Here is a 12,692-nt window from a genome sequence, read left to right as displayed (position 1 = left end):
AAACTGTGTTGAGTCAGAGGTTGAGGTTTTCCTCCATCCAAGTACTGAAATCTTTGTTGTCCCAGAAAAATCGTGTCAGCTGAAGACATAAAACAATATGGCATCCATGAAAGCAAAACCAAACAAAACCAAAGCCAGTTATTAAAATGCTTAGTCCACTACTGGAGATGTAGATGGATTCAATTCAGTTTTCATTAAAAGGTGAACCTCCCTAATGCACTTTCTGAAACAATACACAAACCAAAAACTAGCCAAAATTCAAACTTTTCTGAAAAATGAGAAACCAAAATGGACAGATTTGCCCATTCCTACCCATTACAAAGCTCCAAAAACTCATCAAAGTAAGAGACTTTTCTGTCCCTTATGCCCGCTTTTCATACCTTCAATGACAGGAGGACACAGGGCACGTCTTCCAGGGTTGGCCTCTGGATTCAGGAAGATTCATGTTGGAAGAAACGATACTTAAGACATCCAGTTGGAAGAAGTGGCCAGGCATGGGAGAGTTGGAGGGCTGGGGAAGTGGCCTAGATAACTCACCAGTCACAGGGTTGTGAGGTATAAGATGCAGACACTGAAATGGCTATTGTATATTTACTGATTAGCCACTCTAGTTTCTGGCATCACCATAAAGGAAAGTTTGTTGAAAATACAGAGTCACGGGCAGTTTCCAAGGGCTCCACCCCCAATCTTCCTCAGAATTTACACTGAACCAGTGCAGCCAGTCATCTCTAATGGGAATCAATGTGGACAACTCTGGGTGTGCTTCAAAGTGCAGTGCTGGTGAGACCCCACCAACCCACCCTCTTGATTTGCTCACAGGCACTATCTGTCATGGATGCATTAGCTGAGCTTCCTGCATTGCAGGGGTTGGACTAGATGACCCTTGAGGTCCCTTCCAACTCTACAATTCTATGCAGAATTGTGTAATGGGTCTGTATCCTGAATCTTTTAAGTATGTAGCGATGCTCATGACTTTTGTACCAGAGCTACTGCTTTTGCTGCAGCAGCAAGCAAATCTCCACCATCACATCAGCTTCCTTCCCCCGCCTACAAAATCCACTATCTCCCCAAAACATGCTTTACTTCTTGGAACCGAAAGTAGTAACTGTGCCTACAAAGCGATACAACTGGAGAATATATAGTTGTGGCACAAATATGGCATGGTTCACGGGAGGGGGGGGGAGAGAATCACCCATGAAAACAAAAGAGGGGTGCTGCATTACCCTGCAGCTTGAGCTGGGATATGATGCAAGAGAACATTGTGCTATGTACCAATGAAGACACTAAAACAACTGAAGATGATGCTGTTTTCTGTTTCACACCGCCGGGCATTTTGATCAGAGGCAGGAAAAGAGAGGGACTTTAAAATATCTTCTAATTAAGAAGTGAATCTGCCTTGGGAGAGCAATTAAGTTGAATCTGTCCCTCGTTTACTAAGGTTCACGTTTCAGAACTCCAGAAAGCGTTCCAAGTTCCAGCAATTAAGCTGTGCACCGCTACCTTCCTAACCCCACTGCAAGGAAATTTCTTCCATCTCTGCTTTTATCCAGCCTCCACAGCACCCTCTAATGTCAGTAAGGAGAAGAGAAATGGCAACACCAAAGCAGAAAGAGTTTGTGGGCAAGGAATGGGGCTGTTGTACACATTCAAATTTCAGGTTTTTACAGTAGCAAAATGACACCGCACAGGTTTAATTAAAAGCCTCCAAACTGTATTCTGAAGTTCATTAAAAAAAAAAAAAGGCAGCACAATCTGACATCTCGGAGAAGGTCAGAGAGTAATACAGTAGTTTAAGCCCAAAACGTGATTTGGTTCAGTGCTTAAATGAAGCTGCATGCTCTGTGGAAATACAGAATATTAAGTGTCAGTTCAATATTTACCCTTTTGGTCCACCAAAGGCAAAACATTCTCCATTCAGGACAAATAGCTTCTGCAGCTCGGACTTCCAATGAACACATCTGGCATTCTGAGCCCTTTGAAACAGTCCTGCGGGCTTCCAAGATGAGAAAGAGGCGAGTTCAGAATACTGACAGTTCATGTCAATTACCTCCCAGCAACAATTTAGAAAGCAATTGACACCAAACCTCAGGATTTCAGTTTCCCAAGCAAAGGCTCAGGGGATGGAGGGCCTCAGTACAACCGCCAGTTGGAAAGGACGCTTTAGTGACCACACTGAGGGTGCAATCTCAGGTTTACTCAGAAGTAAATCCCGCATGGTTCAATGCGGCTTACTTCCAAGGAAGTGTGCACAGGGACTGCAACTTGTGAGAGGCTGCCTGATGCAGTCTGACCTGTCTATGCTTTCAAAGGTTATAATTAAATATAATCACAACCATGAAACTTAGATCCAAGGCTGCAATCCAATTCACATTTATCTGAGTAAGCTTTCATAAGACTGGGCTGTGTTTTCTATTTGCGAAAGCTTTTGCCCTGCTACAGTTTCACAAGATTTCTTTGGCTGTCTTTTCACAGTCAATTTAGACCATTCTATAAATTAGAGGGGTTGGGGTACATAGCTGAATATAATCCTCCTTGTTTGTGTTGAGCTGCTCTCTTCGTAAGGAAGCAAGGCGCAGTTTTGGGGAAGATCTCTTTTCAAGCATTCCTTGCTGGTTGACCCAACAAAAAAATAGATTTTTGTTTGCTATTACTGACAGGAAGGTGGCTGAAAAGGTAGCTTCCTTCACTGTTGTGGCAGCACAAGTACATCAAAACATTAAATCAGTGCAAGAGGTGAATTGTTGTGGCCACAATTGATTCTCTATTCATATGCTGTTTTACTCTGTACCTGAAAACTACAAATGTATTATGATCCATGGTTTGAAGAAATACAAGCACTTTCAACAAGAGCCAGTCCTGCTATACAGTTGACTGAAGACTAGGAAACTGGAACACAGGCGGCACTCAAGTCCAGCGGATAAGCAGAACCTGGAAAAAGGAGTTGCCAATTGGAAATGCCATAGTTGCAAATATCTGCCTGGCTGAGATGAGGAGGACAAAGGATTTAAGAGACGTGGGCATGCTCCAGCAGCTTTAAAATGCCTGAGAGATTCCACCAATCAGCAGATCACTGGAATCAACTTTGAACACTTTGAACAACCTGAATTTGGAAATAAAAGGTATTGAAGGCAAAGGACTTTTTTTTACCCTCATCAGTTGGTCCAAGGCTTTAAATGATGTAACAAATTGAAATAAAATACATGTCTAACGGTGCATTTGGCAGCAAAGCTGGCATGGCCACGCCAGACAGTGGGCAGCTGTAGAGGAGCAGAGGGCATAAAGCCTCTTCCTGCTGCCAGCCTCTGAAGGAAATGGGCCGAAGCATGCAGAGATGGTTTCACCAATCTTCTTTTGCCTCAGAGGAAAGGAGACAGGATTTAGATAGATGGATAGATAATAATAAAAGAATATATTCATTAGTAAATTAATTAAATAAGGGGAACTCATCCTCAATATTAGCATTCCAGCAGGGAAAAACCATCTACTATTTATAGCGTCACTAATCTGGCTATTACAGAATTGTAGAGCTGGGTCACATGAGTGTTGGTGCCATTAAATTTCCCCCACATGATTGTATTAAGTTTTGCTTGTGCCTATTCTTGGGTTCACATATGCCTACAGTGATATGAAGGTCACCGCAAAGTAGAGACAGAATATGTACATCAGTATATAGCACAGGTTAACTTTTTTTTCTTTTGCCTGAGAGGGCACATTAAAGGTTGGCCAACCTTCCCAAGTCCACATGCTAGTTTGTGCATGGAAATGGCCACGGTCAGAGTAGTTGTTCCTACTTTTGCACATAGACACACACCTACAGATATATACCATGCATACACACTCACCACAAGCAGCACACAGCATATGCAGAGCGTGTGCTCTCTCTCTCTCTCTCTCTCTCTCTCTCTCTCACACACACACACACACACACACACACACACACACACACTCACACACACACACATCTCATACTTGTATGGAAAAAATAAAATCACAGGCTTGTAGAGTTGGAAGGGTATTGAGGGTCTTGTAGTCCAATGCCCTGCAATGCAGGAATCTCAACAAGAACATACGTGACAAATGGCCATCCAACCTCCAAGGAAGGAGAGTCCACCACTTGCTGAAGCAGTCTGTTGAAGAGCTCTTACTTGTCAGAAAGGTTTTCTTGATGTTTAGCTGGAATCTCCTTTCTTGTAACTGGAAGCCATTGATTTGGGTCCTAGCTTCCAGAGCAGGTGAAAACAGCCCTTTAAATATTTGAAGATGGTTATCCTATCTCCTCTCAGGCCCCAGGCTAAACATACCCAATTCCCTCAACTTGATTTCCAGATCATCTTGGTCACCCTCCTCTACACATGTTCCACCTTGTCAATATCCTTCTTAAATTGGCGCCCAAACTGGACACAGTATTCCAGGTGTGGTCTGACTAAAGCAGAATAGAGCAGTTTTACTCCCCTTGATCTGGACACTATGCAGCATTGAATATCTTTTATTACTGCTGCCATAACACTGTTGACTCATGTTAAGCTTGTGGTCTACTAAGACGCCTAGATCCTTTACAAGTGTACTTCTGGCAAGCCAGGTGTCCCCATCTTATATTTGTGCATCTGGTTCTTCCTGTCTAAATACATTTGTCCCTATTATACAGTAGTAGCAGTTGTGACTCTGTGACCCTTCCTCAATCTCTCACAAACTTATGAGTTTAATTATTCATATTCTGCCCCCCATCCCACCATTTTTCTTACCAAAGTCTATCTTTCACTTTTTCTTTCCTCATCCCCTGTCCCAAGTAGCACCAATTTCCTACCTTCCACCCACCTTTGCCTCTCCTCTCTCTCTCCAAGGATATTACTAATAATTTAAACGAAATTCCTCTCTATTTTCTGACACCTCTTAGCAGGGTTCCCTGAAGAGCCTAGATATTCAAATCAATTAGATAGCCTCTAATTGGGGACTCTGCTTCAATGAAGTCAGTGCTGGGATCTCTCTCTCTCTCTCTCTCTCTCTCTCTCTCTCTCTCTCTGTCCTTGGAAAGCAGGGGTGGGGAGGATTTTTCTTGAAAACTGTGAATATATCTATGGCCCTTCCCCTGATGAACATCTCTCTTGCTCTCTGTTTCAGGTTAGGAGGACGTACATTTTTTTAAGTGCAAAAAGAAAGCTAATAAGGGGAATGACACAAATTAGAGAGTATGCCCTTAAGTGCCCCCATTTTGCTATTGCCATTCATCCTTAGCCTCAAAGGCCCAAGACTGCACACAGACTCCTCTGCCAATAGGAGAGAGGTTTCAAGGAAGTTGTCAAGACACCTTTGACAGAGACTTAATGCAATTGCCATGGCCAGCATGCTTTTTAAAGGAGCAGGGGCCATTAAGAATAAAGGCCAAGGGGAGTCATAAGGGAAAGTAGATGCAAATCAGGCCATATGACTTTTCCTGTTATGGGCTCCTGATGGACAATTAGGATTCATTGAAATTCCACAGAAAAGCTTGTCAGAGGAGCGGTGCTGTGGCCTAACAAGCAGGCCAGGGCAGTGGGGGCTTCCTATCCTGGACTGATCTCTGCCGCCAATCCCTAACCACAGCTGATGCTTTTCAATCAAACCGGCTTCCATAGAGCCTTCCCCAGTTATATGAGTGAAATTACTCTCTTAGACATCAGTGGTCCACTGTGAGGGCACAAAGTCATCTAGGAAGTGCTTGCACAGACAACTTCCTGGGGGTCGGGAGGTGCATCCACGGCCTATGTCCAGGCCCAAATAATCCCATATACTTTGGTGTAATATGCTTGCTCTGTGGGAATTTTGGGTATGGGTGTGTAGCGAACATTTTAGCAGAGCCCTAGTTAAGTGCAAAGCATGGACACGCGGAACCTTTGAAACGCACAGGGATAATTTTTTAACAGTGTGCTTTTGTACATAATGGTTTGCAATTGTCCTCACGTTCCCACAAGAAAGTAATCTAAAATGGCAGCTACTATCTCTGTCGTCTGTACACACAGGTGGGCATGTTATCAAACTAGTGCACAATGGTGTTCTCTAGTCCCTTCTCCCTCTGTTGGTGTTGCCATAGACATAGTACACAGGGGTGGCTAAGTTACTGCACTGCTTCCTGTTTTACCTATTTTAATCACAGACAAGTTAAACATGGTGAGGCACAGTGGCACAGCTCTACAACTTCAGCAGGGCCTCTCCAAAAGAAGGTGAACTGAGAAAGTGATGGCATCATGTGTACAGCACCCCAAAAAGACACCTCCATCCAGCACTGAAAGCACATTATCACACAGTGTGTGTGTGCCCTAAGATTGAAAGGGGTACACATGTAGAAATGGAGGAGGACTGCAGCTCAGTGGTAGAGCAACTGCTTTGCACAAAGCTGCAGGTTCAGTCCCTGGCATCTCCTGGTATGGCTGAAATAGGTTCCTGTCTGAAATCCTGGAGGAACTGCTACCAGTCTGTGTAGATAACACAGAACTCGGCAGATCAAAGGTCTGACTTGGTGTAAGGCAGATTCCTATGTTCCAATCCATACTGTAAAGAAATCCTATGTGGTAGTAATTTAAATATAGCTAATAATAATAATAATAATTTATATCCCACCCATCTGGCTGGGTTTCCCCAGCTATGTGGCAGTTGGAAGCAGTGTGCTGGCCTAGATGACCCTTTGACCTGATCCAGCATTTATTTAGATCCCACCTACATCCCAAAGAACTCAGGACAGCAAACACAGGGTTACCCCATGTGATCTTCACAACAATATTATGAAGCAATTAGGCTGAAATATGACATTTAGTCTGGTTATTGGCTGAGTTTAGACTGCAACTGAGCTCTTTCTGTACGAATACGATTAATAATAATAATAATAATAATAATAATAATAATAATAATAATAATATAGTAGTAGTAGTAGTAGGACCCCTCCCATCTGACTGGGTTGCCCCAGCCACTCTGGGCAGCTTCCAGCATATATAAAAACATAGTAAAATGTTAAACCTTAAAAAGCTTCCTTATGCAGGGGAACTACGCACTGTCATATCTCTTATGTGTTTGATGAGCAGATACAAAGGACATTGCAGGGGGGAAACCTGATTTGTTTTGTTTTGTTTTGCATTTTAGCTGCTTTAGTTACCAAAATATATTCAGAGAGATAGCTTTCCTACTGCAGGAAAAGCACCATTACTTCCTTAGGTACCATGTCTAATGGACTTGGTAGGTATCTTGTCCAATTTTTATGTGCAATTTTTACTTTCTTCCAGTGCAGAAATTGCACTGCTTAGCAAAAGATTGAAATAAGCAGTTTTGCTTACTCCATTTTTGATTGGTACGTACTGTTTTCTTTTTCATCTTTGGAAACATTCTGAAGATGCTTCAGGCATTTACCTTACAATACAGCATTCACTTACAATTTTTATCATCATCATTTTCTTTATTCATATCAAAGTCTACTTGCATCTGTTGTGTTATCAGTGTGCATAGTGGTATACAGAATATAGGAGCAAAAAGTCCCTGTCTGGAGCAGCTTACAATCTAAAATGTGGCATGTGGGAAACATCCAGCGCAGAACGACTAACAGCACAAGCTGCTTGCTACCTATTAACTCAGAAATAAGACCTATTGAGTTCCATGGAGCTTATTTCCCTCTAAGTTCTTATAGGAATGCAGCCTAAAAGAGACAAAAGTGGGGGTGACTCTTATCATAACTGGCTTGCATAGGCCACAGAAACTTGGAGAAGCTGAAAAAGATGCACGGTTCTTTTCTGTCCTCATCCACTCAACCTCACTGGCAACAGCTGACAGGTGCCACTCACAGTTTACATGATCAACAAAGCAAAACATATCTGAGACTACTGCATGACTGCTCTGGCACACATATAATGCATTCTCAAAGAGGTGTTCAAAATAAAGGAAAAGGAGAGGTACAAAAACCAGCCAGGAGTGACTTCTACCAGGAAAAGGTAAAGGGGAAATAAATCCTAATTTCAGAAGCTCATAGCAGTGTAATTATCAAACGGCGACAGTAGGCTGAGATGCTTGCTAATTAAGGCCGCATTTCTTTATGACTAGTTATTTCGAGTTGTCATTTGACAGACTGAAGGGAGGAGGGACGTGCACATAAAGTTGTTTTTAATTACATTTGGTATGCTAATTTCTGATATAAAATAAATATTTACCGGGAGCAATATTTCTTCATTTCACGCTGGCTGCACTGTAGTGTTTATCAAGGGTTACAAACAGGCTGCTATCGCCCAGCCCTCTCTGCCAGCACCCTCACCGCTTTCAAAAGAGGACAACACAGCCTAGAGCATTCTGGGTGACAGGCCAGGTATCAGGAGAGCACAGACCCAGCAACGAATTGGGAGTGGGAAAGAAGCATTTATCTCACAAACTTTATTTCCCTTATCCATCTTCAGCATGAATTCCAACAGCCTTTCTTTCCTTCTTGCCAGGAATCAAATTGCTGGGTAAAAAAGGATATATTTCACTTAACACCTGTGTTTCTCACAGGATACATTGACAGTATTTCAGTTGCCTAAAGCCTAACGGAAGGCTTCTGGGAAGCAAGGAGGCGGCAGGAAGGTGTACTTCCTAGCCCCTCGAACGTGCCCTGTGGTCCCGAGGCATGTCATAAATGTTGGCATTAACATGCTCTCTTGTATGGAAAACCTTTCGCTTTCTACCCAATTACTAATCCTTTGTGTCTTCTGCCTATCTGAGCATCATATTACTTCTGCCCCCACAAACCCAACACATCCCAGGCTTGTGCCCACACCAAGCATTTAAAGCACATGTTGACATGACCAACTTAGGCTCACTATTCTGAATAGCCAAAGGACAATGTGTTGCCTATACACACTCCCCCCCCCCCCCATGTACAAAAACCAACCTAAACGGCAGCTGAATCTTACTTCCACTGGTGATGAATAGTATAGTGTCTGAGCGCAACCTTCCGCCCCCCCCCTTTCACCCCTAAAGTGGGTGAAATTTACAGGGCGCATTAAGCATACCAAATTGCAGACAAATAGGTCCAGGGCCTTCTTGTGGGGGAAAGTAAAAGGGATTCACTTTCCTCCAAAATCTATTTAGAGGAGTGGAGTTGTCTCCTGCTCTTTCTTACCTTAAAATGATAAAGAGGTAGGTTGCCGAGTTGGGTGTATTCTTACTTGTAAGCACATTTTTTAAAGCTTCAAACTGGCCTTTCCTTTCTGGCACTGGTGTCCTCCGATAGGCTTTACAACGTGAGGCTGTCCCGATTTATGCATCTCACCAGCCTTGCCTATGTCTTCCAATAGGCCCTAGGCTTGAGATACGCCTTTCAATGTGAAGCTGCCTAGAAAGCTGCCTGCTGTGTTCTGAAGAGCTTAGTGATTATTAGTTAGTTAGTTAGTTAGTTAGTTAGTTAGTTAGTTAGTGGAGAACAATGCAGATTTTTATTTTTTTTAAAAAACAACACCACACCTTAAACAAAGCTTTTTGCCGTTAAAGAAATCATCTGCCTCTGTATTTAGCAGAAAAGCAGGAGTGGAGAGAGGTGGAGAAATCAGTGTTCTGCAGGAAACATTTTTGACAGCCTCACTTCTTGCAAAGCCCACAGACCTAGAGTAATTCAGAAAGATATGAACATATAAAGTGATTCCATATCAAAAAGCAGAAACAAATCTAGAGTGACGGAGCACCCGGTGGATTTGTGGGGGCATTGGTATAACGGGGCGGGGGTATTTATACTGTGCTTCGACTCAGGGGAGACCTCCAAATCACACTGCGTAGCCTTAATCCCATTTTTCAGGTCTCACACAAAGCTGATGCACACTGCTACGAAATACTGATGAGAAGCTCACAAGGAGAGCTTGATGGGATGACCATTCCTAAATGTTTGTCCCTAACCTTTGGTTGCCACTACATCTGAATTACTGGCAGTTCGTGTGAACTATTACTATTATTATTGGTCTAGTTCTTTTCTCATTCTTCCATGGTAATTGGCATTGCAACATTCTGGGGCACTGAATTCCGCAGGGATTGGAGAAGTCCAGAAAGGTAACATGTTGCCTAACCGATCTCTCAGTACAATCATCCAAGACAGCGACAATGAAGCACACAACTGATTGGAAGGATGTGATGTGGGAGCAGGCATTACTCCTTGTGGTAGCATAGCCCGCGATGAATGGTGCAGAGTTAGACAATGGTTATTTCCAATTTATTTATATGATTAGAACTTCCGTCTACTTTAGGGTCAGAGATTGTCAGCCAAACAGTGGAGAGGCTGGTACAAATTTCAGTGTCTGTACTGAACAAGCTGATGAAACAGAAAGACAGGAAATACAGTAGATGGGAAGGACAGTGTGTATGATGTGCAGCAATGTTGGTCACATTTAAAGAAAATATTAAAATTAATTTGAATATAGGAGGAGAAATCTTCCACTAGCAAATTAAACAATTTTATCCTTATTAGTTAGCCCAAAGGAAAAACGTTACCGCATTAGTAGTGCCATACAGCAAAGAGAGAAAAGGTCAAGACTACAAATACAGCACTGCCAGAAAGAAAGGTTTCAGAAGCTGGGCAGTTTTTTCTTTGAAGCAAGTCCTATTAGGTAGGATTTACTCCTTAGGAAGTGTGCTTAGCATTGCAGCCTTGAGTCATTATCAAAAAATAATCATGTATTTTGTTTCACCAGCATCCCTTCTGGATTTTTTCTACTGCACACCTACCAAACTGTCTTATATCATATCCATACCATCAAGGCATAAAGTTTGGGGCAGCCGAGTGCTCTCATCATGTCCAATAAATGCATGCTGCATATTGACTCTCTCCAAAGAACATTTTCTGTCTTCTTCATTTGCCCTATTAGTTTTTGAGCCAGCTCATGGTTTGATGCTGAGACACTTTCTGTGGCGATTGCCTGGAAAAAAGCATAGCCCTATACGACTCCAAGCAGCTGTGCCAAAATCCCGATTTTCTATTTCAAAGGTAAAAGAGAAAAATTAGCAGCTGCTCAGTGAGCATGAAGCAATGGCTTCTCAAGCAGAAAGAGGGAAATTTGATACTCTTATTCTCTATTGATTGCGAGTGCTGTTACTCTGTGCTACCACTCCTTTGGCATATAGAAATGAGTAACTGCTCCAGCTAAGGAGTGTCTTTCATTTATTTTTGAGAGGTATAATACCCCTATTTTTTTCATCACCCTACTTAAACTACTGATGTCTCAGACCTGTGTTACAAGCATAACGAGTTACTTAAATACCTTCCTATTGAGATTTGTTTTAATTTTATTTTGAAGCTACACTCACATATTCAAGCTGAAGTAACAATAATACTGTTCTGGAAAGCCTGAGGCAGGTTCAGAGATCCATGTAAAAATTCTCAGAATGCTCATATCAGTAAGCTTCCTTTGGGCACATCATGTTACACATTTCCCCCCCAGGGTGTAAAAATATAACTCTGCAAGGTTTATAGAGGCCCAGAATTCCAGAGTAGCTCCATCTCTACATATGCCCCAAGCAAAGTGTTTAATGAAAACAAGGTTAGCCTGGAACAATTTAGTTCTCCTGGTCCAGTGATGAAATCTGTTTCTACTAATTTTGAAGGTTCGAGAAAAGGCCTGGACCCCCCCCCCCAAACGTGTCAAATGGTTTCCCACCAGCCACATACTAGAAACAGACCCTTCCCATCTGTCATGGTCCGGTTTACGGGCGGTTGAAGTCCCGTCTGAGGACGTTAGGACCGGGGGCAAGACTGGGGGGTGGGAGCAGGAACAGGAGTCAGGGAGCCGAGGGTCAGGAAACCAGGAGTCAAGGAGCCAAGGGTCCGAGGATCAGGAAGCAAGGAGTCAAGGAGCCAAACGCAGCAAGGCAGTTAGCATGTTGCTGTGGCAAAGAGCCAAAGGGAAATGCTGACCTTATATCCCTTCCCAGCTCTTGCCACCAGATGCTGTGAGTTGCCAATCAGCCTCACCTGTGTGGCCATGCCTTGCCTCTTCAGAACAAACTTAGGAAAATCCCAGTCCTGCGAAACACTCCTGACACCGTCCATGCTAAAAGACCAATAGGGTAGGAAAATAAGCCTAGATAGGTAGACCGGAATCCTGCTTTTTTAAAAAGTAGGCCTTTAATAAACAGAAAAATTGCTGAGGAGCCAGGAGATAAAGAACAACAACAACAACATGAATACCCTGCTGGGTCAGACCAAAAGTCTATAAAGTCCAGATAGGGATGAGTGAGAAATTCAATTCAGTTCACATTTTAATGTGAACCCACTTAATTGGTACTTACTGAAACAATGTTTGAACTGAAACACACCTACCCTTCAAAACTGGCACTTACCTGAATTTTGTGATGCAGTTTTCCAAGTAGTGTGTGCATGAAACACACCTATTGGGTCAAATGTACATAAAATGAATATATTAATGAAAATAGCATACAAAGAATGCTTTACATTATGGAAAAGTGCATTATAATTTGTGTCTTTATAATAAATTTGCACCAAAATGCAGAATTTTTATTTTTTTAAAAAATAATAATATGCTGATGTAGAAACTGAATTTAGAAACTGAGATAAACTGAAATAATCAGGTTTATCTACTTTTAAGTCCAAGAGTGGTCAGCCAAATGCTGCTGGGAAACTTACAAGCAAGCATAAATGTCACAGCACTTTTCCACTGTGCAACCCTAGCACCTATTTTTGAGGTGTACCACAGGTGTGGGCC

General features: G+C 42.5%; 1 long non-coding RNA gene across 2 annotated transcripts in view; it reads right to left on the bottom strand.

The window, feature by feature from the left end:
• Positions 1-2,794: 2,794 nt before the first annotated feature.
• Positions 2,795-12,692, bottom strand: part of LOC310841703 — a 39,925-nt gene continuing 30,027 nt past the window's right edge. For both annotated transcript variants that reach the window (XR_014562708.1, XR_014562709.1), the window contains exon 3: positions 2,795-2,928. This is a non-coding gene — a long non-coding RNA (uncharacterized lncRNA). The remainder of the gene's footprint in view (positions 2,929-12,692) is intronic.

Source organism: Podarcis gaigeae (assembly GCF_964106915.1).
Source record: "Podarcis gaigeae genome assembly, chromosome: 3".
NCBI classification, from domain to species: domain Eukaryota; kingdom Metazoa; phylum Chordata; class Lepidosauria; order Squamata; family Lacertidae; genus Podarcis; species Podarcis gaigeae.
The sequence above is the reverse complement of the archived record's forward strand: the minus strand, read 5'-3'. Positions and strand labels throughout refer to the sequence as shown.